The sequence below is a fragment of the Lepidochelys olivacea genome, assembly GCF_965140295.1.
Source record: "Lepidochelys olivacea isolate rLepOli2 genome assembly, chromosome: 15".
NCBI lineage: Eukaryota > Metazoa > Chordata > Testudines > Cheloniidae > Lepidochelys > Lepidochelys olivacea.
Window position 1 is genome coordinate 14,279,375 of NC_140425.1, and position 26,233 is coordinate 14,305,607.

The following is a 26,233-nucleotide window of genomic DNA, read 5'->3' on the forward strand; positions in this document are numbered from 1 at the left end:
GGTGCCTCTCCTGGGCTGAAAACACCAATTGTGTAGGACTCCCCTTCGTGTGCTAGGTGATGCAGCCATTCTTGGCAAAGGCACTGGTGACACCCAGTTACTTTCTAATGCTACCTACACAAGGAACAGGCTGATATTGGCCATGGAGAAATTGCTTCCACTTTCAGCATCAGCACCTCTCCTCCCCCACCTCTGCCGAGCACTCTGACACTTCATTGTGCACCTTACCTCTAACCCAGGGGTTCTCAAACTGGGGGTCAGGAGGTTATTACATGGGGGATCGCGAGCTGTCCGCCTCCACCCCAAATCCCACTTTGCCTCCAGCATTTATAATGGTGTTTGAATATATTAAAAAAGTGTTTTTAATTTATAAGGGGGGGGTCGCACTCAGAGGCTTGCTATGTGAAAGGGGTCACCAGTACAAAAGTTTGAGAACCTCTGCTCTAACCTCTGCCATGGCAAACAGTACCTGTCTCTTAGCCATACCTCCATCTCCTCTCCTCTGGACTGCTGCAATTCACTTGTTTTGAGGTTCCCTAAGACTAAACCTACTGCTGCACTATCCCTGGAAATGGAAACGCATCCACTTCTACGCTGGCCCCAGTCATTAGACTCCATACCAAATCCCCCTCCTGCTATTCAAGATCTTGATACGCTTACTTGCTCTCCTTGCCATTCAATCTCCTCACTTCCAATTCTCCTGCTTCCGCCCTACACCCTCTCCAAATCCCGAACATCTTTCTTCCTGGCCCTGTCTCTTCTCCTATGCTGACCCCCACTCTGTGCCTAACTTACCACCTCCTTCCTTTCAGATCCCTTTTTCAAGGCCCATCTGTGTGACTCTTATCCCTCTGTCTAATAAAAACAATTAAATTCTGCTCATTTTCTGGGTCTCTCTGTCCCTGAGCTCACTCACTGTCCCTAAAACTGATTTTTTTTTAGCTGACCTTCACCCCCTGTTCCACAGCATGCTGGAGATGCTGCTGGTATGGTGTTAGAATCTGCATAGTTCATGCTTTGAGACGGCACAAGATAGTGATACTCTTAGGAACTTTGCTGTACAAAAGATTGAATTCTGCGAGGAAGAGCCACTGCACCATGATGGCTGTAATAAGGTTGCCCTTCACTTGTTCCCAGACAGCCGTCCCTGTGGGCCGCCACACCCGAGTCCACATTGTGGAAGAGTCGATCAAACGAGGGAATACAACACTTGGCAAGAAGCAAAACCACCCGCTTGCCTGTGCAGGTTTGTGAGATTGCTGTGGAGAAAGACATAAACTTATTAAAGAGGTGGCTTGTGGCTGGGCTCCTTGAGTCTGCTGCCAGCTTAGTGCCTGGAAATACATTATAAACATAGCGCCTGATTCTCCTCCTGCTCACATCAGCAACTCCATTAATTTCAGTGGCGTTACTCCTGACTCTTAGCAGCGTGTGAGAGAGGGGGCAGAACTGGGCCCACACTCTTCACAAAGCTGCTGACTAGAAGGTGTTCTGAAGAGGGTGTCTTGCCCTTGCCCCCTCCATCTGACCTAACGGGCCCAGTGGCATCCCAGCTGCAAGAGGTGCTCAGAGGGCTATCCGAACAGTTGTTCATTTTGTCCCAGGATGAACTAGCTGTGGAGCGTATGCGGCTGTCAGCAGCCAAGATGAATGGACTGCTTGTTTGCTCCATTCAGAAATCCCTGGTCTTCAGGGGAGGTCAGAGCCAGGATATGTGCTGGAGGAGAAGCTTTGCTTACAGAGAGCCTGCTTTGGGAGTGTGTGTGTAATAGGGTGCAGGAAGCTGGAGGCAGAGATGAGAAAACATTTAATCCCTCATTTGCTGAGCCATAAAGGTTTGTGTGGTATCAGGCTGTCCCTGTGCTTCCCTCCTGCTTTAATGACTGTGATGATGACTGACAAATGGAGGAGGCAGAGCAGTGAAAACAGGAAACATAATCCCTCAAAAATAATCTATTGCGAAAGGGAAGGGAGAGATCATAAAAGCAGGCTGGTCCTTTAATTATGGGCCTGCTTGTATGGAGGTGGTGACTTAGCATAAGGCACCACCTGTGTTCTCCATGGGGCTAGTGCAGCATCCTTTGTTCTCTGTGGGGTCTCTCCATGGTGGAAGTGTCTTATGGTGGAAATCACGTTCCTTGGTGTGGGGCCACTGCTAACCACAGACTTTAAGAGTGATTTGAACTTTAGAGGTGTGGGATAGGACATAAATGATCTGGAAAAGGGGGTAAACAGTGAGGTGACGACATTTGCAAGTGATAGCTATCTTGAGTAATTTTGTAAGTCCAAAGCTGACTGCAAAAAGTTACAAAGAAATCTCCGTGAATAGTGTGACTGGGCAACACAAAGGCAGATGAAATTCAGTGTTGATAAATGCAAAGTAATGCACAGTGGAAAACATAATCCAAACTATACTTACAAAATGACGGGGTCTAAATTAGCCATTACCATTCAAGAAAGAGAACTTGGAGTCATTGTTGATAGCTCTCTGAAAACATCCGCCCAATGTGCAGCAGCAGTCAAAAAAGCTAATAATGTTAGGAACTATTAGGAAAGGGATAGGTAATAAGACAGACAACATCGTAATGACACTATATAAATCCATGGTACGCTCAGATGCATGCAATTCTGGTTGCCCAATCCCAAAAAAGATATATGAGACTTGGAAAAGGTACAGAGAAAGGCAGCAAAAATGATTAAGGGTATGGAACAGCTTCCATATGAGGAAAGATTAAAAAGACTAGGACTATTCATCTTGGAAAAGAGATGGCTAAGGGGGGATCTGACAGAGGCCTATAAAAGCATGAATGGTGTGGAGAAAGTGAATAGGGAAGTGTTTTTTACCTCTTCACATAACACAAGAACCAGGGGCCATCCAAGGAAATTAATGCAGGTTTAAAACAGACAAAAGGAAGTACTTCTTCACAAAACGCACAGGCAACCTGTGGAACGAATTCCCCAGGGATGATGTGAAGGCCAAAACTATAACTGGATTTAAAAACAATAGATAAGTTCATGGAGGATAGGTCCATCGGTGGATTTTTGCCAAAATGGTAAGGGATGCAATCCCATGCTCTAGTTGTCCCTAAGCCTCTGTCTGCCAGATGTCATGGATCAAAACAGGTTCTGGTCAGGCCTGCCCTGTGTTTTCCCCCTGCCTTTTATTGGGGCTGGTTATATTTGCCTCTAACTTCTCTTGCCTCCCTTCCAGAACTGGTTGGTTCTACCTCATCCTCCATAAGGGGAAGATTGCAGTGTGAGAAGGGAGACGAATTAGGTTGAAAAATGGAAATAACTAACTAAAATAATGTGAGGTTTCAGAGTAACAGCCGTGTTAGTCTGTATTCGCAAAAAGGAAAGGAGTACTTGTGGCACCATAGAGACTAACCAATTTATCTGAGCATAAGCTTTAGTGAGCTACAGCTCACTTCATTGGAAGCATACTGTGGAAACTGCAGAAGACATTATATACACAGAGACCATGAAACAATACCTCCTCCCACCCTACTCTCCTGCTGGTAATAGCTTATATCTTATTAGCTTATAGTTAATAGAGCCCGAAGAGTTCCCAGAAGTCACCTACTACAGGACAGGCCTAACAAAGAAAATAACAGAACGCCACTAGCCGTCACCTTCAGCCCCCAACTAAAACCCCTCCAACGCATTATTAAGGATCTACAACCTATCCTGAAGGATGACCCAACACTCTCACAAATCTTGGGAAACAGGCCAGTCCTTGCCTACAAACAGCCCCCCAACCTGAAGCAAATACTCACCAACAACCACATACCACACAACAGAACCACTAACCCAGGAACCTATCCTTGCAACAAAGCCCGTTGCCAATTGTGCCCACATATCTATTCAGGGGACACCATCACAGGGCCTAATAACATCAGCCACACTATCAGAGGCTCGTTCACCTGCACATCCACCAATGTCATATATGCCATCATGTGCCAGCAATGCCCCTCTGCCATGTACATTGGTCAAACTGGACAGTCTCTACGTAAAAGAATAAATGGACACAAATCAGACGTCAAGAATTATAACATTCATAAACCAGTTGGAGAACACTTCAATCTCTCTGGTCACGCAATTACAGACATGAAGGTCGCTATCTTACAACAAAAAAACTTCAAATCCAGACTCCAGCGAGAAACTGTTGAATTGGAATTCATTTGCAAATTGGATACTATTAATTTAGGCTTGAATAGAGACTGGGAGTGGCTAAGTCATTATGCAAGGTAGCCTATTTCCCCTTGTTTTTTCCTACCCCCCCCCCCAGACGTTCTGGTTAAACTTGGATTTATGCTGGAAATGGCCCACCTTGATTATCATGCACATTGTAGGGAGAGTGGTCACTTTGGATAAGCTATTACCAGCAGGAGAGTGAGTTTGTGTGTGTGTGGGGGGGGGGGGGTGGAGGGTGAGAAAACCTGGATTTGTGCTGGAAATGGCTCACCTTGATTATCATGCACATTGTAGGGAGAGTGGTCACTTTGGATAAGCTATTACCAGCAGGAGAGTGAGTTTGTGTGTGTGTGGGGGGGGGGGGGGGGTGGAGGGTGAGAAAACCTGGATTTGTGCTGGAAATGGCCCAACTTGATTATCATACACATTGTAAGGAGAGCAATCACTCTCCTTACAATAAGAAAAGGAGTACTTGTGGCACCTGAGAGACTAACCAATTTATTTGAGCATGAGCTTTCGTGAGCTACAGCTCACTTCATCGGATGCATACCGTGGAAACTGCAGCAGACCACGGTATGCATCCGATGAAGTGAGCTGTAGCTCACGAAAGCTCATGCTCAAATAAATTGGTTAGTCTCTAAGGTGCCACAAGTACTCCTTTTCTTTTTGCGAATACAGACTAACACGGCTGTTACTCTGAAACCTCTCCTTACAATGTGTATGATAATCAAGTTGGGCCATTTCCAGCACAAATCCAGGTTTTCTCACCCTCCGCCCACCCCCACCCCCACACAAACTCACTCTCTTGCTGGTAATAGCTTATCCAAAGTGAGAGTATGGAGAGTAGGATGGGAGGAGGTATTGTTTCATGGTCTCTGTGTATATAATGTCTTCTGCAGTTTCCACAGTATGCATCCGATGAAGTGAGCTGTAGCTCACTAAAGCTTATGTTCAAATAAATTGTTTAGTCTCTAAGGTGCCACGAGTATTCCTTTTCTTTTTGTAAAATAATGTGAGTTCACTGAAGCCCTACTGTGTTGCTGATGGAACTCTGCAATATCTCAAGCACATTATCAACGATCTACAACCTATCCTGGGAAACAATCCCTCACTCTCACAGACCTTGGGACACAGGCCAGTCCTCACTTACAGACAGCCCCCCAACCTGAAGCAAATACTCACCAGCAACTACACACCACACCACGGAAACACTAACCCAGGAACCAATCCCTGTAGCAAACCTCGTTGCCTACTCTGTCCCCATATCTACTCTAGTGACACCATCAGAGGACCCAACCACATCAGCCACACCATCAGAGGCTCATTCACCTACATGTCTACTAATGTTATATATGCCATCATGTGCCAGCAATGCCTCTCTGCCATGTATGTTGGCCAAACCGGACAGTCCCTGTGTAAAAATAAATGGACACAAATCGGACATCAGGAATGGTAACACACAAAAGCCAATGGGAGAACACTTCAATCTTCCTGGACATTCTATAACAGATTTGAAAGTAGCTATACTTGAACAAAAAAACTTCAGAAACAGATTTCAAAGAGAAACAGCAGAACTAAAATTCATTTGCAAATTTAACACCATTAAGTTGGGCTTGAATAGGGACTAGGAGTGGCTGGCTCATTACATAAGCTGCTTTGCCTCTCCTAGAATTGACACCTCCTCATCTTTGTTGGGAGTGGACTATATCCACCCTGATCGAATTGGCCCTGTCAACACTGTTTCTCCCCTTGTGAGGTAACTCCCTTCTCTTCATGTGTCAGTATATTTATGTCTGCATCTGTAACTTTCACTCCATGCATCTGAAGAAGTGAGGTTTCTACCCACAAAAGTTTATGCTCAAATAAATCTGTTAGTCTTTAAGGTGCCACCGGACTCCTTGTTGTTTTTGTGGATACAGACTAACACGGCTCCCCCCTGATATTCTGCAATATCTGTGCTTCTCCATCCTCCCAACTTCCTTACAATGCCAGCCTGGAGGATGCTGCTCCTGTATCACACAGACACAGAGTGACCTGAAGAATTGGGTGTTAGAGCAGTGAAGACTCCTGCTGGGGACACATGTTTTAAAAGCACCTTATTCACTGCTCCACAATGCTGTCTCCTCCCTATAGCATTCCTTCTCATCACATTACTAGGCGCAGGTGGAAGGATGGGTTTCCAGTTGAACTGAGACCTGCTCTACTCAAGTACATGAGGAGGGAAACTTTAGAACCTGCCTTGACTTCTCAAGAAAGGGATGGTGCGGCACAAGAAGGGAAACTAGGCAGTGTGGTATGATGGATAGAGCACTGAACTAGGACTCCAGAGATGTGGGTTCTATTTCCAGCTCTGACACTGGCCAGCTTGGTGATGTTGGCAAGTCACTTAATCTCACTGTGCCTCCATTCACCATCTGTGAAATGGGATAATGGTACTGACCTCCTTGGTAAAGCTCTCTGAGATCTACTGATAAAAAGCTCTATAAAAGAGCTAGGTATTATTATTATTATGGGAAAGATAAAACCTATTCAAATATTATCATCCTCTGCGGACAATGTTGAGTGTATTTGACCATGCATCTCCACCTTTGTCTGGAATGCCAGTGAGTACCCCTGAACTCCAGCCACATTCACTGGCTGTATGTTCCGGTGTTCTGATGATTAATCTAGGATTGATCTGGCTGTCATAAATTGCATTGTATCTAGCTGTGTATGTGGCTCTTGTAACGGTATGGGGAAGCAAGCTATAATGGCTGAGAGATGTTTTTCTTGAACAGTTAGGGAATGTTTTAGGAATGAGTGATCTATGTTCTAGATCATTCTGAGGTTGGTATTGATTTTTATGTAGCAATTGCAGGATTGAAATGTGGATATGTTGGTGTATTATATTAGTAGTCTGAGTTCAGACTATTCAATGGATACATGGGCCGCGGGTGATGGAAGGGAAGCAGTTGAGATTTGGGATGGGAAACTGATGAGAAGAGTGTAGATGGGGTGTTGAATTACTTTATTTATTTATTTCCTTACTTCTTATGCCAGGGGTTGGACAGCTATGAGTCTATAGCAATCATAAATCAAATTTAGTGTAGTTACTCATGAAGGAATTTCCTTTTTTTTAATAAGTGCTGATAGCTATCAGAGTTATGTATTATATGCCTCAGCATATAGGGTGCCGCATAGCCGATGTCTCCCATGGTCCCGCCTCCCCATAACCCTGCTTCCACTCCTGTGCTCTTCAGAGCTGCACTTCTCATCTGTGTTTGCACCATCCCACTCCACCCCACTTCTAGAGCCCATCCCCATAAGCTCTCCTGCCCAGACTGCCTCCATGGTTTGCCAGGGGTATGTGCAGAGAACAGCTGGTAAGTCTGTCTGCCAGTGCTATAAAACAGAAGTAGTAGACTGATCTGAGCAGTTCTGGCTGCTAATCTTAACCCTGCTGATTTATGCTATCCAGAACGAGGAACTCTGTGCTTAATTTTTAACATTTCAAAAGAAGCTTAGATTTCAGAAAGGGGGTTGGTGGGGGTCTGTGCAAGTGTGAGAGAGAGAAACTGGGAATTTGGGGGATAGTGGTGGTTTTGTTAGAGGAATCCAAAGAAGTTTGGGGGAAATCGGGGCAACATTTCCAGAAGGAGCATGTTTCCTCTGCAGAAGTTAGTAAATGTTATCTAGACACATTATCTGGGTTATTCCATTGTCCTCCAAAGAATTATTGTGCCAGGTTTGAAGGCTACGTATAATCCTTAAAATGTGAAACAAAGGGAGTTTGGTCCTGTGTTATGTGCACGTTGCACTGTCACCCTAACTAGGGAGTTGCTACTGCTGCCCTGTAATATATTCTGTTAATTACAGCTGCGAGCGATTGAGATGGTTGTGTGCATGTTCCTTTTCCCATCAGCCATTGCTCCCTTTTCCTGCCTTTTAATTTGCCACGTGTCCTGTCCCACCTTTTCTGTGGTATGTAAACACGTTGCTCATACCATTACGATATTGGCTGGCTGCCTTGCAAGACTGAGCTCTTGGCATCCAGCATAAATGTGCCTGCATGGGCAGCCCATGGAGCTCCCAGCTTGTTCCAGCCTTGCAGTTGTCTGCCTCTTGCCAATCACTGGCTAATGGACACTGCGAGTTACTGCAGTTGACTAGGATGCTTTCATTTCCCTTGTCCCTTAAGGGTTATGGACAGACAAGACTTTGAATGTGCTTTATTTCCAACCTTAACTGGACTTGGAATTTCCCCAGGTTTAAAAAATAGCCCTTGGAATAAATAACTGCAAGCTAAAAGGAAGGATAGGATGTCAGTACATGGGAAATTGTGTGCTTATTCCATAGCCTCTCCCTTTTTATTCCATGGTTGCTGATGCTCTTCTCTGTTGGGTGTGTCGGGGAGATCACCCATGGGTCCTTCTGCTGAAACATCTCCTTTTCCCTCCCCCTTCCGCTCCCGTCTCCTGCAGCTGCCTAAGTACTGAGCAACACAAAAGATATCTTGTTTGCTTGTTCCTCGACCACAGCTGACAGCTCTGTTAATGGTGTTTAGAATCTTTAGCTGCTGTTGCTGCTGCAGGAGCTGTGCTGGAAACCATTCAAGGAATCAACCCCCCTCTCCACATTGATGCTATATTTCTGGGCAGGGAGCCCAAGGACTCTCCCCCCAGTGACGTATAGTCCTCAAGCTGCTGTGATCCAGCAATATTTCTTTGGCCCCAGAAGACTCCCCTGGCAGGCCACCGTGTCATTTGTTGATCTGCCAGGGGAGGTCACTACAGGATGGCGTGCGGGTGGGAATACCTTTGTCAACACGTTGTAGCAAGACTTAATTTATTATTTAAGGATGGGTTTTTATCAAAAACGCTCTGCATAGGCCTAACTCTGCTCTCGTTGAAATCAGTGGTAAAAAGGCCATTGACTTTGGTGGGAGCAGTTAGGCGAACACAGAGCCCCCTTGAAAACCCTACTCTTAAAGGTAAAATAAAATACTCATGGAGATCTGCACTGCCGTATAGCAGAGCTATGTGCTAAGCTTCTTGCTTCCTGGGCTGGAAGTGCTGTGGAGGCAGTGAGCTGAATCCTGTGGGCAAGTGAGCCCCTTTCATCCCTTCAAAGAGTCTACTCTGGAGGATGGCAGGTTTCATCCTTCCATCGTTGGCTAATAAAGTGGTAGTAGCCAAGTGTGAGACAAGGTTGGAGGTGGTGGTGGGTTTGTGTAAAGCAGAGGAGGTTTGCAGAGGATTCTGATAGGGATGGGAAGGAGCTCTGCGGGAACAGGGCCAAGGTAAAGATCAGCTTATCTTGTGTAATGAGAGAGAAGAGGTTTGTAAAACCTTTTTGGTGCTGCAGATCTGCTCAGCATGCGCTCTGCGGTACCTGTTGATAGAAGGGTGAATTAAGGATGGAATGGGGCTTTGACATAGAATTCTCTGTCTCAGCCGGCACCTTATCGTTATTTGAACGTGGTCTGTATTTATGAAGCTTGAGCGAGAGTTACTACTTTGATGAGTGTTCATTGAAAGTTCTGAAGATGAGAGACGGAAACAAATCTTCTCTTGCTGCTTTTGTGTTGATAAGCTACATGCATCATCTGCCAAGAAATTACCAGCAGCAGCAGCGAGCAAAGACTGGCTTTCCGCTGGCATTGGTGATCATCTCTGGCTCTTGCACATATACTATTGATGGTTTATTCTGGATCCGCTCAAAATCACGTGATGGGGTCCTTCTCTGATTTGGATCCAGTTTTTCTCTGTGCTTGCAGATGTATGGAAATGGCTGCCTGTAAAATGTCAGATTCCGCGTGTCTTGGTTTGTCACCCCTCTTCGCTGTGTGGCAGACACACCTAGGATTGAGGCCTCTTTGCATTTTAACATCCTGAATGTGTAAACTGCTGATGTACTGTACATAAGGTGTCTCTAGGACTCTCCTCCCTCCTCCCCCCCCAATCTTGTAGTACCTGGAAACTTTTGCAATAGGCAAAGGAATCTAAATCTGTTTGTTGTGTAAACTTAGTAAATCCTGAAAATGGCAAATCTTTATAGCTGTTTGGCTGGCATTTTTGGGACGCTGCCTGCGTGAAGCCAGTGAGAGTAATGCCTTGTAAAGTGCCAGTTCTGTTTTTGGCTAGGTGGGTGTGTGACTCGGGCACAGGGGCATGTTTCATTTATATGTATGTGTTCGAGACTGCTTCTGGGATGGGGGCAGCTGGCATTTCTCTGTGTATGGGATATGCCAGGTGGTCTCTGGAAGAAGTGTGATCAGTAGAACTCTTTAGCCTGCACCTCATTTATAAAAGGTCTGCAACACCATGATCTTTTTATATAATCCTCCATCAAGATGAACTCTGGGGTCTGTCCAAAACGCAGCCTGGCACAGCTGAGCCCTTGTGCCAAAAGTGCACACTTGTGTAAACTGCAAGAACCATTTGTTCCTTCCTGCTGACAGAAAGGTCCAAGGATGACGTACTACGCAGAAGACCTAGCAGAAGCCCTAAGGAAAATGCACCCTGTCACACACTGCATCTGCAAAGTTTCAAACGCCTTTTCACTTAGCTTCGGTTCAATTGATGGGAGACACCAAGGGAGAAGTTTGTGGTGTTTTGTTGTGTTGTTTCCCCCCCACACAGACAGGAAGCAGAGCGGAGGAGAAATCCAGAGGTGTGGAGCTTGGAACTGTCATTTTTGGAGGAGTGGGAGCTAATAGACCCGGCTTCATACGTGTCTATGACTGGTGGTGTGTGGAGGTGGGAGGGGGTGAGGTGGGGAAAATTTCACCTGAGGCTCAAGTCTAAACAAATAGTCACCCTCATGGAGCAGGGCTCTGTTTTAGGCATTCAGGCTTAATCCAAATTGACACCAACTATGCAGAAGTCTCTAGCTGTATTTCTTCCTTCCACACAGCAAACACAAATACAGAATGCGCAGTAAAAGCTGAACAAGCTGAAATAAACCACTCTCAAACTAAAGTCAGTGTTTCATCTGCTTTTACTGAACTGGATTTTAAATTGATTTAAATTAAGTTGGTGCAACATTCTTATGCAGACAAATCCTGAGACAGGATAGTGGTTGGTCTTGGACAGGACGTGCTCTGGAGGGAGGTCTCCATGGATGTAGCGATCAGTTTTTAGCTGTTATGAAGCTGGATTTATAATCTGAAATTAGCAGAATAGCTTGGTATATTCTGTGCCTTTTATTTTACTTTAAAGTAACATTTCCCTGCTGAGCTGATCTCATTGGCTTATGGCTTTGTCTACTTTGCCACTAGTACAAGGGCCATCTTCAGGTTGGAGGGGGAACTGGGTTGAGGGGGGATTTGATAAATGACTCTGGGGACGTCTCAGCAGCATAATTTGACTATGGACAAGTGGGTTGACTTCTCGTGCTGGTGCAACGAGGCACCATTTGCCCAGTGCAGTCCAGTAGGAATGACCAGCTGTTCTGCCTTCCCCTTTGGCCTGTATTCTTCGCTCTGGGAGTATAGTTGGGCCTCTGTGAGAGCTAAAATTGTAGAAGCCTTTGTATTAGTTTAATATTTAATCCCTGGTGGCTAAGAAGATGGGATCCAAATTGTAAAATGTGGAGTTGCTCTCTCTTTTTAATGGCATTTAGTCTGTAAATCTGTATGGGACTGTGTAAGCATGTGGGACTCACCCCTCCGGCGCCTCCTGCTGGTATCGTGGGAATTAGCTCTACTTCCAGCCTTGGAGAACCCTCTGCAGGCCAGTGTCCTGCTTACTCCAGGCTCTCATGTCCCTCCCGGACCCGGTGCCCCTTGTGCACCGGGGTGCTGCCCCCTGGCAGTAACCCCTCACTTGCAGGGTCTCCCCACCCAGGGGAACCCCCACCCCCTATCCCCACTTCGCCTCAGTCTTTGACTACTGCCTAGTCATTATCTAGCCTCCGTTCACTGGAGCTGACTGCAGTATATAATAAGCCACTCATCACAGGCAAGGGGAGTTTGGACCTGCTGCCTCTGCCTGCCCATGGCCTGCCCCCTGCAACCCCAGTACCTGACTGGCCTTCAACTAGGCCACAGCTTGAGGGGTTTCAAGGCCAGAGCTCCGCAGGCCTTCCCCCAGCCCTACTCCACTCTAGGCACTTGGTTAGACTCCCCAGCAGCCAGGTGCTTCTCTCTCTACAGGCAGAGAGAGTGTGTTTGGATGCCTGGCTCACAGCCTCTCATAGGGGCCAGCTGGGCCTGGTTGGGGCCTGGTCCCAGCTGTTGCTGCCTTCCTCAGTCAGCCCAGGCTTCTTTTCCCCAGCCACAGCCCTCTATGGGGCTGTTCTAAGCCCCTCAGGGTAGTGCCTACCCCGCTACAGACTGTCATCAGCCAGGGTGCTCCTCCTTTGAGGTGGCATCTTTTTTTGGTTTAAGTTGGCTCTAGATGAGTGATCTTCAGAACCTGATCCATGGCTCCCTCAACTCTCCCTTTCATAAATCAGTTTACTTAAGCACTTGTGGCTCTCCCATTGCCTTATAGCCTGATGCTCTCCTCATAAGAGGGCAGAGGGCAAAAGAGGTTTTATCACAGCCATAATCCCCAGCCAGATGGTCTTTCTGGTGTTGAAAAAACATTTTGTACTCCCCAGCAGGCTAATGTCTTCAGAATTTGGTGAATAACTCTGTTCTGGCTACAGCTGTAATAGGCTGTAATTGCAAACAAATACGAGTTGATATGAGACACCGCTTTTGTGTGTGTGATGTAATATGTGACCATGTTTTATAGGTAGAGGTGGCCGTCTGGCCTTATGCTCTGTGTTGCAATGATGCTGAAATGCAGCTTTCCAAGGAAACCTGACTGTCTCACGGACTTAATGCAAGAGAGATAGGGCACCCTTCCCTACTCTCCCCCTCGTAGAGGTGTAGTTCTGCCCTTGCTGTGAAGAGGGAAGATGAAGTAAGGTGAGGTGCTCTGGGGCTTTGCAATTTGATGTGCTGCACTGCATGTGTGTTTATTTTTGAGAGATTCATGAGAGGGACTTCTGCCATCCAATCAGGGCACATCCTTCCGGTACAGTTCATCAGGAACAAAGTTTTCTTCCTAACCCATCTCACTCTTCCTCTCATATACCACATCAAAAAACATTGTCAGAAGAATGTGAAAGTTGGATGGTTAGCTACACTAATATCAAAATGATTAAGTTAAGGTTGAACAAGTACCCTTACTGCTGATTCCCTGTCTGTTTGCATTTCCTAGGGGGAGAGGGGTTGGTTTAAAAAAAAAAAAGTGTACTATACATGAAATGATTCAGTAAGGCACTGGAATGCTCTACCCAATGCACCATCTGAGCTCTGCAGGAGAGAGCTCCGATCCTGTGGCCTTAGGAGCCATGCGCCTTTCACCTTCCAAAGTATGCAGGGGTGTGTTTAGAAAACTTTGTGCACCCTGAACATGAAGTCCTCATCTCCGCCAGGCTTCCACCACTACTCATGCAGTGAAATGAGGCAAGGGCTCCTACAGAACTTCCTTCTTTGCTTGCTTTCACTGAGGGCTTGTCTACACTGCGACATTGTCGACAAAACTTTTGTCTTTCACAGGTACTTAAAAAAGCCTCCCCGCGAAAGACAAAAGTTTTGTCAACACAAGTGACAGTATGAATGTGGCTTTGTCCACAGGAGCGCTCTCCTGCCGACAAAGCTAATGCTGCTTGCAGGGCTGGAAGTATTTTGTCTTCAAAAATGCCAATAAAATACCGACGGAGAGCATTCACACACCCTGAAGCAGCCTTATTGCTAAAAGCTGCGAAGTGTAGACAAGCCCTAAATGTTTGCTTGCACAGCTAGGTTATTTATTGATGTGTGTGCAATATGACCTTTCTTATCTGTGTACTTATGAATTAAATGAGAAAGTGTACGAATTGTTCTGATCATATGCAGCACATTCAGGGGCTCATAATGCTGTCAAATCTCAATAATTTTTCAGCTAGTTGCCCAAGGGCACTTCTCTTCATTGAAGGCTATTTCCCTGCTCAGTTGTAATTTCTAACCCCAGCACTTTCTGTGCCACAGCTGTTCACAAAATTGTTGCAAGATTTTTTTATAACTGGCCAGGTGTATTTTAAATTTGTTTTTCCACTTTCCCTGTACTCAAAAATGGCAGAACTGTTTTGGCTCACATTTTTCAGAAAAAGTAAATCACTTTTGAGGAGACCAAGACTGGAAATTTTAAGCCTGAGAGGCGAATATTTCAGAAAGTTACGTGCGCCTCAAACCAGGGACTTAGCCTAGAAATCTCTTTGCAACCTTGACCATAGCTTTTGTGTTATGCTGCCATGTGCCTGAGCTTAGAGATCTTTTTCCATCTGAAGCTGGGAAATCTTGCTTTGAACACCATTGTTATTGCAGTTGCCATGTTGGCATCTGTCCTCTGGAGTGTGGCGATAAACTTAAGCGTCCTTCACGTGTACCACTCTTAGAAGGTGAGATGGGTGGTTGCTGAGATCTAGGTGGGTGGCCAGCTAGCCTTCTCTCTGTATCTCTCAAAATGGGCATTTTTATTATTCCAGGAAAAAACCTCTGTGGCAGGCTCCAGTCAGAGCCCTGGCTGCTAGGTACAGTATGAAAGCATGCTAAAAAATTGTACCTCTTGCAATATAAATAGAGGGGAGCCAACAAGTCCAGAGTTTGGACTAAAATTCCATTTGGAATGTACTTGTGCTATCTCTGTGCAGCATCACATGGTGTAAGTGCACCAAATTACTTGCTTTTCGCACACCCTTCCCATACACAGGGCCATGTTTTAAGAACAAAATAAGAGCCAGGACTTGGAATTTCCTGCCTTTTGTTGCCATACTGTAGTGACAGTTTATTTTTAAATCTAATTTTTGGCCCTTAATTTCCTTCAGTTTGTCTCTGTTTAAATTAGTCTTTAAACACTGCTGCCACTACCTTCTAGCAGTGGGTCAGACAAAACTCTTTTCCCCATCCATTCCGCTACCCCTACAAGCATCTTTGCTTCAGAAGTTTATTTGATCTTGGAGCCTGGCTTATGACCTCGAGGCTTGGCAACCTGCAGAGAAAGGAGTCTGAGCTAGGCCTACTGCAGAGCCGCGCAGCGAATGGAAAGTTTTTTCTTTTTTTTTTGGAAAGTAACACGCACTGACACAGCTTCTAGGCTGGCCTAAGAAGCTGTTTCAGGGCATGTTACTTTCCAAAAAATGGCTGTATGCTTTAGCTATTTAAACTCATTTTTACGGAAGAGCAGAGAGGTTTCTTCTGTTCTCCAGGAACCGAAGTCTGGCTCATTTCTAATCCCAGAATCTCTTTCACATTGATTAACCCTTACTAGTGAGCTGAGACGGATCTAGGAAGCTTTTATTTCCTCCCGATTCCCAGCTTGAGAAGTTCAAGATTCTCCTTACTTGTATTCTGCTGTGGTTGGTAGGCAACAGGTGCAAAATAATAAAGCTCCTGCCCTTATCTCTAGCTGTCACGACTGAAAGGGAGGGCTTATCTCTCCGCTCCATGTGTCCTAGAGGAAGCAGGGCTGAGGCAGTGAATCCCAGCCTGTGACAACAGGAAAACCCAGGATTCGGCTCTAAAGAGAGAGTAAGAGAATAATAACCCCCAAGCAATTGGAATCTGTATAAAGTGGCCACAGTGCTATTTGCCATGTGCGGCGGCCTGTTCCCATTGCAAGCACAGGTTCCCAGGGTTTGAGCCCTCTCATGCTGAATCAGCACTTTGGCAGCAGAACCTTGAGGTCAAAAGATCATCTTTCTACAAATCTTTCTATTTAAATGTCACCTGAGAAGCACACATGGCAGGCTGTAGTTTGGAATAACACTGTGGATATGGCTGGGCTCTGGAAGACTGCCTGGGTGCATGGACATGGAGCACCCAGGTATGAGCTGGCTATGTTTTCTTGTACAGAGGTCATTGGCTCATGTTGCTGTGCCCTTGACAGCTGAATATGATGTTGTATGACAGAGCATGATTCTAATGGTCATAGAAAGCCCTACTTTCAAACACCAAACGGAGAGTGTGAGGGGGACAAGTAGTTAGTGTCTCATCCCTTCTTATCTGAAGGTGCCATGTCATCCCTACATGAATTTCAGCTCTTTCCCAGGAATTGCTGCTCAAGTGCTTGCAGTCACATTGCAAGAGTGGCTTGAACAGAGAGCTCAGGAAAACTCATATTTCTCGTTCATAAGCTTTAGGGTTTTTCTCTGACACATTCTACCCTCCATATTCCACTAAACAAGCTGCAGTTTACTTGGCATTGCTGCAGGGTCAGGCTGTGGTTTTGGGGCCATTCTAGGAAGGGGAATATTGTGATTTCACAGGTGCTTAGTAAGTAGCAGATTGTAGCATGGAATTTCACTTGGTGGTGATGAGGGGCTGGGGATGGAAGGGCAAAGTTTATAGTCTGGACAGGTCATGCTCTTAGCCTGAGGATACTAGCTGTGGTTTTACTTGTTTGCAGCTTCTTGAGTCTTCAGGTGATGCAACAAAGAGCTCATGCTTAATAATGCTTGCGGACTCTTTAATTACCCCCAAAAAAGTCAACTTTCCCTTCACTTCCTTTTTCTTTAAATCATGGGTATCCTCCTCCTCCTCCTTCTCCTGTGCTGTAGCCCTACTTTCAAACACCAGTCCAGGGCCCTAGCATCCTCTCAGCTGAACACCATCTGGGATTCTCTTCAGAGCCTGCGAGTGCAACACCTCATTGGCTGCAGGGGGTCTTCGTCCAACAGTGTGAGGTGTACATGAATCCAGATCCCAAGTCTCCCACAGTGCAGAGATATCGCCTCTAGGACAACCCATCTGGGTGAATGTGTATGATAAATCTACTTGCTGAACCTATCTGTGTCTTCCCAAACCACGACTATCGAGCCCAATCCCCTGGGTTTCCTCAGAGGTGGATCATATATAACAGCTTGAGCTGGGAGAGGTGGAGCCAAAATTTTGATGCAGTGTTAGGGTTAGCAGCTGAGGAAAGGGTTCCTTTATGAGCAGCAGAAGAAGGAGAGGGCTGAAGGTATTCTGAATTTAGATTAAGTGATAGAAAGATCATTGTCTTCAACATCCTCTGTTTTCATTGTGAAGAGCTGGCAGGACCTGAACAGTAGAGGACATATGGGATTTTCAAAGGAGTCTAAGAAAATTGGGAACCTAAATCCTTTTGAATTTCAGTGGGAGCTGGCCCTATGGGAGTTGGGAACCTCTTTGAAAATGCCAGCTATAGATCTTAATGAAAATGACTCTTAGTGATTAGAACATTGTGCTGCTTCCTGAGAAATGGAGGTATGGGGGTAGGTATTAAGTGCTCTTTCACTCACAGTAGGAAAGCCATGGTTTCATCTGCACTGTGATGTCAACCAGGGGTTGGGGGCTCAGTTAAAACTCGGTTGTCCCCCAGTACAGTTGGAGCGTGGCTTGGCTTTCCCATCTGCTATGTCTCGGACTAGTGCCACAAGGTTGGATGTTGTAGGGCTGTAGCCTGGCTCACAAACGTGGTTAAAATGTTGTTCAGTCCCATCTACACTGCAGGACTAGAACCATATGTTATTCACATTGGGGGTAGCTACTACGAGATGTAAGTATTCTGAGCAATATCGCAGAGGTGGGCTCTCTTACTGTTGCAGAATGTGATTGGAGGGAAGTAGCTGTTGTGGGGGTGGGTACACTCTGTGTGGGACTATGAGATTGGAGATGCTTCGCTCATTGGCTCTGGGGTAACGCGGCATGGGTGGGTGCTTTCAGTGTGGCGAAGTGTGGCTGGACAAAAGTCAGTTGCACAGGACAGGCAGGCACTCCCCTTCATCTCTCCTTAAGCATTGTAGGTCTAGTCTCTGTTGTTCTTCTGCAGCTGATGTGGAACAAATGACACGTTGCTCTTTATGATGTCTCAAAGTGCAAAGAGATTGTATGTCTGCCGTTCAGCCCTGCCCTTCTCTGCCCGCCCTGTTGGGTGGCAGATCGGCCAGATGGTCACTAACAGCCCATTGTGGCTCCTTCCTGGTACCAGGTTTTCTAGGATGGCTGGTAAGAGATTTGTTACCACTGGGTGTGGCTGTATGGGTAGTCTTATGGTTCGAGGCTTTGGCTTATGTGATCCTCATGTTCTGCTGCTCTGTATATTTTTAACTGATTTCTGAATTAGGAATTAACATTCATTAATTAACAGAGTGAATTAACATCTATTCCTGAATGGTCCTTCACATTTCTGTCTGTGCTATCAAATCAGTCAGCCCCTCTCATACTAGTGACACAGGGGGGCGTATATCCCTTACCAAAGCCTCTTATAAGCCTTGTAAGTTTTCAGCTGATGGTTAACTGAAGGTTTGTTCGGGTAATAGTTCTATTTATTTTGCTGTCCTGTACTCTCCTGTAAGGACCTACAGGCTCTTTCATCCAGGGATATCAGAGAACTTTGCAAATGTTAACTACCTGAGCCTCTGAACACTTCTAGGAAGTAGGCATTATCTGTATTTTAAAGATGAGGAAACTGAAGCATAGAAAGAGACTCTGACTTGCCCAGAATCATACATGGAGTTAGTGGCAAAGGCAGGATAGAACCCAGGGATCCTGACTCCCGATCCGCTGCTGTAAAATCTATATAATGGTCTCTCTAGTCATGGCCTGCATGAGTCTTCTGTTACATGCATCTTGATAATAGAAAGGAAAATTAAACATAATACAAATCAGATTTATTGAGAGATCAAAGGAAATGAGAAGTTGGTGCTGTTAGATACTTTGTGCCTGTTCACATGAGGGTACCTGGGCTGCTTCCCCAGCAGACCAAGAGAAAGTTCTGTGACATAGAAGCCTAAACAATGCGGGACAAGAAGAGAGAGAAGGTTTTTACATCCTGAACTCTCCTAATAGTCTGTCTTGGCAAGCTCTGACAATGTGGACCCCCTTTATTTGTAAGGACACTTGCACAAAGCATTATTTTTTGTTGAGTTTCCTGTTGAGAGGGATTGAGAGACATTTTAATACAACTTTGCAAGGCTTGGGCTACATTTCCTGGTGCCTGTGTGCTGAGCTAATCCCATACTCCTTCCATCAACCGATCCCTTTGTGAGCCTATCTCACTAGCCCACCCATAATTTCATGGATTTTTGTCACTTTGCTTTTTTCTGGTGTACCTTTCAGTGCACCCCAGATTGTTCCAGCACGTGTGCTTGGTTTGGGAGGGGTATGTATGACATGTGCTGAGATATCTCAGCCATACCAGAATTCCAACCTTGGCACTGTCTGTACAACCTACATGGAGTGATTCCAGGCTTTCACAATGATTAAATTGGGATGATGATGGACGTGGTAGAGAAGGAGTCAAGTGGCCTTAAAATGGAATCTGAGGTTACTCTCAGTAGGAAGGTTGCTGCTCACTGGGTACCACTGACTGAACAGTAGAGTCTGCTGTGCATATCTGCAGGGTGCTGAGAAGTTCTTCGTTCTGATGGGCTTAGAGTATGGAATAGAGAACTAGTGACGAACTTCACTCTCACAAATGATATTGACTATGAGGGGTGGTGGGAGGTTCTATTTATCTCCCGGCTAGAGTGGTTGCACGTATAGTGCTTTAATGTTACTTATCCCTGGTTCAAGCTCCTGGGCTACTCTTAGTCTCCAGCAGTCTAGGGAGTCTGGAAGCTGCTTCCTGTCTTGGTTTCCCATGTGCCAGGAGGTTCTCCCTTCTCCAGCTGTCATTTTTAGGGAAGCCATATCCTCTCTTGTTCTCTCTCTCGAGTGAATTTTCTGTGCCAATAACCCAGCTGCTCTGATTTTATCATTGTTTTGAATTTCCTCTCCACCCTCCTTAGGAAAGACGGGCATCCCAGAGGCATGTGCCAGTCATGCTCAATTCTGACCACAGGCTGCTCTGCCCTGGGCCGATGCCATGTGCTGGAAAACTGATGTTGCTTCCGCACTACACATATGTAAGTGAATTGTTGCCTGTCTTGGCAGTAGCTAGTAAACAAGCTTGGTAACATGTTAGCAGTCTGGCCTTAAAGGTGTGCCCCCATGCAGTCACTCACATCTCTTGTGTCTCTTCTTTTCTCAAGTGCAGCAGGTGCTTACAAAGGTGCTTCGATGCAGACTTCCTGCAGAGTCCAGGCTAGCACGCGGTTCACTGGGAAATTGTCTAGGTATGAAATACTCGCATTTTGGGGTAGAAGTGTTGAAAGAATGTTCAGTGTCTGCGTAGGTGCTTCGCCTGAGGGAAGAAGGGTGTTCCATGGGTGGAATCGTTTCGCATTGTAACAACTGAATTCTTATAACAGCCTTGCCGTTAGCACTGCACCTGCCCGTCAGGAGCCAGGTTCACCTCTTCTTCCCTTTTCATCTCCTCTGTGTGTGGTCCAGACTTCTAATATGATGGTAGCCAAGAAATCTCAACTTCCTCCCTCCAAGTGGTTATATAGAACTTATAGCAGCAGATGATTGATTCAACCAAGGTCTTATTCAGTGTCTTGACAGGACAATTCTCATGGGTTTTTGTAACAGGGGGGAGGGGGAGATATTATATATATATATATATATATGTATATGTATATGTATGTATGTATGTTTTTCTCTTGGGGAGGAGCACTTGTCTTTGCTCTAGCATGAGAACAGGGAGAGATCAGTGCTGGAAACCAGGAAAAGACCTTGAAAACCAGCCCTGCTAGTGAATTATAAGTAACTAACTATATGAAGTAAGTGATTGTGGTGATGGGAAATGCTAATATTCCGTTCCACTTGGTGAAGCAAAATTGGAAGCTGTTGCCATTTAAAGCAGAAGCTCAGTAGTGAGTTACCCGAGGCCGTTCCCTCCTCTTCTCCTCTTGAACTCGGTTAACCACAGGCAGTGGAGAAAAAGGTTTAAAATATCCAGCAGCCAGATGGTCTGAGACCTGACATAAAAGCCTCTATTCGTGGCTGCATGTTTTTGGTTTTTTGTTTTAAATATATATTTTACCTACAGTGTTTGGGCTAATCACTTTGGCCATTTGATATGATGGAAAAGGGAATATGGTGTTTTGAGACCAGGCGCATAACCACATAACTGGCTGAGTGCACGGTGCCTGCAGCAATCTGACGAGCAATGCAACCATGGCCTTCCATTGTTCACAGGCCTTCAGATGTGGAGGGCTGTGTGCTGTACCCACGCTGGAGCATTCTCGGATTCCCTGTATCATGTGACCAGCGCTCAGTAGGAGGAGAGAATTTTTAGTGGGCTTCCAGGGAGGCCAAGAGCCTTTTGTAATGCTCTCTGTGCAGAACGTACTTCTGATAAAAGTGCAGCATGCAGCGTCCTGCCAGGCTGCTTGCACTGTGCCGTTTGGCCTCAGCCTGGTTTTGGGTACAGTGATGGAGTATAGTTCACATCTGGGTCTTGTGGACTCTGGACACTGGGGTGAGAATATTCAGACTCAGAAACCCTTCCCTGTCCTGTGCTTGTTGGAAGAATTCAGGGGCCAAGTAGGAAAGGGCTAAGTATGTGGGAGGTCAAGGCAGCTGGAGGTCATGGGCGGCCAGGCCCAGCTGCTTTACATACCAGGCCCAAAGAAACAGTAGGGAGAGGTGAGGCTGCCCTAGTCTCGGGAGAATCCCGGAGTGGGACCGTTTCTGTTTGTGCCTTGGAGAGAAGGCCATTAATTCAGGACTGTTTATGTTCTTGAAAGGGGCGTCAGGGCCTAGATCATGTCTGGATGAGAGATTTTATACAGTGCTGGAAACTGCATATTTTGAGGTTCACAGTTACAAATTTTGGAGCGGGCTGTGGAGTTGTGGTCCCTGTCCCAAGGCTCGCTCTCGAAATACGTGCAGCGCACCACAGTTGGTGAATGTGGACAAGGTGTGTGGTGCCTGCATTCCCACTCTCCTGGCTGAGATTTCCACCCACCTGCTGAAAAATGGCACCTGTAAGTAATGATCTCATTAAACTGGGTGGAAGAACACACAGATCCTGACAGTGGCCATCTACAGCGAGTGCCCTGAGAGCATAAAGTTCCCCTGTCCCACATGCCTACCCAAAGGGCAGGAGGAAGGGATAATCTCCCTCAGACATAGGCACTATTGGGTTAAGAGCTGTTCAGCGGACAGCTGGCATTTGCAGTGTTATTACTCTCATTTAGCAAGACCCCCTGCTGTACTGACTGCTTTTCCCGGCTCCTCGAAAGGGGATAATTCTTGACTAGAGTGTGCTGGGTGGTTATGCCTCTGTTCCTCAGTTTTTCCTGGGAGAGGTGCCAGCCTGGCATAAAGAGCCCCCTCTGAGAGCGGCTGATAGTCAGTAATCCCTTTAGAGAAGTCTGTGTACCATGAGGCAGCTGTGCTGCAGTTCCTGCTGTTTCTAAATATTGCTTTTCACCCCTTGGCCTCTTGCCGAGTCCCACAGCGAACTCGGCTTCTCAGAAGCTGCTGGGAGAGGGGGTGACGGCTGTTGTTCTCTAGAGACCCATCAGTGCTCGTCTTCCCCTGCAGGAGGGAACTGCCATAGTTGCAGGCTCATAGGTTATGCTCAAACCCAGGTAACCAAGAAACGGCAGCAGCACTTTGTGGTTACCTACCGAATGTCCCTTCTGGTAGCACTTCAGCTCCTGAGAAGCCCTGTTCCATTCCCACCGCCTCTGCTCCTGGGACTTGCCTCTCCTGAGGCAGAGCAGCAGTGTGTGACCTCTGTGTAATTGCACTCTGCAGGATGAACCCCCGCAGGGAAGCTTTGGAGGAAGGGCCTTGCTTTAAGGTCCACTGGCTTGCCTGTATCTAATCTGGGGAGCAATAGATAGAGCAAGCCAATTGGGAATGGGACCTTGAGACATTAGCTAGTGTGTGACGTTGTAGACTTAGAGACCGTCTAGCTAACTAGCAACTGATGCTTCCTTTAGAAATGGATCACTAGGGTGAGATATGTTTGCGCCTCCTCCCCAGCCCAAGCTTCACAATGGATCAGGTGCTGGGCACATGTGGATGGGACACCTCAGTGGAGTATAGTTTTTCCCATTCATGCTGGAGGGTGCTTCCCAACAAAGGTGCACCAGAAAGGTTCATGGGTCTGTCTGCCTTGAGTGAGTTGGTAGGTAGAAAGGCACCATAGCTCCACTCAGGCAGATATCATCTTGCACAATGAATTCTGCTTTCACCCTTGTGAACAAAATAAGCTATTAAGATCCATTAATGTGCATGGATCGTCTGTTCAGGCTCGTGTGGGTCTCTTGAGTGTTTGTTTCCTGGCTGCTATGTTTGAAGATATAAAGAAGGAGCAACACTTTGTTTTTTCTCCCTTGTGTCTCGTAAAAAAACCCCAGGATATTCCTGCAAATCCAACTGAGGGCAAAATTATCATTCAGCACAGCCGGATTTATTGGCCAATGCTGTATACCTTCCACTAACAGAAAATGTATCCTCCATAAACTAGTGTGATTGCAGAGACCCTCAGCCAACACTAGCTTTGGCATGGAGGGGCTGTTCTATTACCTCTTGCCTCACCAGTGTCCAACCATGGATGGGGATGGACGGGATTAGAAACTCACTACCATGGAAATGACAACGCAAACGGTTGTAACTGAGTGTACCAAAAAAAAGTCTGAGAACCTTCTCTCCCCCTGTTTACCATCTATTTCCCCTCCAACCCTAACCAAGTGATGTTTTTACTCATTGCATTTTTAAGACATTCTATACCCACTGTCTGCAGTTAGATTGCAAGTCTCTTAAAACAGGATCCTTCAGTGCTTTTGCAAATTTTACCCAAGTGACTTTGGAAAATGAGACTTAAGCTCCTGAGTCAGGTAGACATTTTTGGAAACGTTCCCCCCTTGCTAATTTCTATTTCAAAAGCCTAAATTTGTTCACCTTCCCAGGGCATGGTGCAATGTCTGTTTGCTTTTCCATGGTTTGTTTTTTGTTTTATTTTTGGTTGAATAGTTGGGGGTGAGGTGAGAGAGGCTTTTCTTCTGGGGGAAAATCTGGGAGGGGATATCTGCATGGCTAAATTTAACTTTTCTTTTTGTCCATGAGTTCCAATTGCTGTGTATGGTTTTTATAACGAATGTGTGCCCGGAGTGCTGGATGGGTACATTTATATGAATTGTAATAAATAGGCATAGTGCTTTACATAGATTATCTCTGGGGCTATGGAAATAATTAATGGCTCTGACTTTCTACTTTCCAGTGGGTATTTAAAGTTGAAGCTCTTGGCTTTCTTTGGTCCAGACTAAACCTAACATTTGGGGTGAAGCCCATCTTTTGTTATGTGTACATACAGTACCTAGCACAGTGAGGCCTTGACTGGGGCTACTAGGTTCTATCCTAGTTCTCAAACAACACACGAGCCCTGCCATCTTCGCCAGTCTTCCAGCTCTCCAATGACATGTCAGAATCATAGAAATATAGGGCTGGAAGGGACCTCCAGAAGTCCTCTGCTCCATCCTCCATCACTGAGGTATGACTGAGTATGCCTAGACCATCCCTGACAGGTGTTTGTTAAGAACAGGTTGGACGATCTCCAGTGGCAGGGATTTCAGTGCTTAACTTTCCTTATAGTTAGGAGGTTTTTCCTACATCTTCCTTGCTGAAGATGAAGTCTTTACTTCTTGTCCTACCTTCAGTGGACATAGAGAACAGTGGATCACCGTCCTCTTTATAATGGCCCTTAACGTACTTGATGACTGTTTACCAGGTCCCCCACTCAGTCTGCTTTTCTCAAGGCTAAACATGCCCCCTTTTTGTAACCTTTCCTCACAGGTCAAATTTTCTAAACTTTTATCACTTTTTCATAGCTCTCATCTGGACTCTCCAATTTGTCCACATCTTTCCTAAAGGGTGGTGCCCCTAGACACAGTACTTCCGCAGAGGCCTCACCAGTGCCGAGTAGCACAGAACAATTGTCTCTTCCATACGACGCTCCTGTTAATACACCTCAGCGTGACATTAGCCGTTTTTGCAAGACATCATAGCCATTGCTGTTACACTTTCACTTGCAGCAGCGTTTTTATTATTAATCCCAGGAATGTAGCTGTACACAGAGGCTGTGCAGGGAACAGACCCTGTGCTGCTGAACAGTATTGGCTCCATGCAGCTGAGTGTCAGAACTGCTGTTTCAGGGCTGCATCAAATAGCTTGAAGCTTTAAGGCTTGACCAAGCATCAAGCCAGCACATCTTCCAAGTTTCTGTAATAGTCCCAGTAAAGCAGGGCCTAAATATAGCATCTTTGCAGAAGTGTCCCTTTATTTTTTCCCCTGGCTGTGTTTATTTGCTTCTGATTTTACATTTGCTCTGTTTAAAAGAGGGCAGAGGTTTTCTATATCCTAATGAAATACTTCAAAGTGCATCCAACTGCTGTATGAAAGAGGGGTGATTAATATAAGTAAATAAATATTCTATAATGGGAACAAAGATACAAGGCTCTTGGCCTTTAGAGTTACCAGCAAGCCACAGCTGTGCTAAGTGCAGGAGTGTGATGATGGTTCTTGGTGCGTAGCATGCTATTCAGCAAGAGGATTAGGTGTATGCATACAGATGGCACTGCATGGGATATAAAAGTGACTGTGTGTCTGGCTGATCATTTCAGGAACACCTTTTTTCCACCACACTCCCTTTAAAATGGTCCACCAGGTCAGAAAGCAAGTGTAGTAGAAAGTGATGTCGGATTGTTCCTGCATCTTGCAGACTTTGCTGACCCACAGGACTGGGGTTATTTCAGCCCTTTCCCCTTTCCAGAGCTGTGTAGTCAGGGTGCTTGGGGCACATGCTTATTTGCAATACGGTTGTGTATGAGGTGAACTCCGTTTGGTAATGTTTTGCCTTGTGTTAGAAATCCAGGCCCTTGTGTGTCACCCATGGTCTCTGGCAGTGCTGTGGAAGCCATCACGTTCCTGGGCTGCCATTTTTGGGTTTTGCCATTAGCAAAGCCCCCAATTTGCCATTAGCAAGACCCCCAATTTGAGCAACACTGGTCTCCCTCGTGAAATCTGTATGGCATAGGGTAAAAGCACAGAAAAGACCAGATTTCATTGTCCGTAATGTGTTTTTCATGGCCATGAATTTGGTAGGGCCCTATTCATTGTGCCACGAGTATCCACATGTCCCTCCCTGAACTCTCAAAATTTTGT

The 26,233-nt window shown here is 45.9% G+C and overlaps 1 protein-coding gene across 3 annotated transcripts in view; it reads left to right on the plus strand.

Moving 5' to 3' along the window:
• BCR (BCR activator of RhoGEF and GTPase) overlaps positions 1-26,233 on the plus strand; it is a 130,640-nt gene that overhangs the window by 20,310 nt on the left and 84,097 nt on the right. Inside the window, exon 2 of one of the 3 annotated variants that reach the window (XM_084649426.1) lies at positions 1,138-1,246. The exons of the other annotated variants lie outside the window; for them this stretch is intronic. The gene's annotated coding sequence lies outside the window, so the exon portion shown is untranslated. The remainder of the gene's footprint in view (positions 1-1,137; positions 1,247-26,233) is intronic. 3 annotated transcript variants of the gene reach the window in all.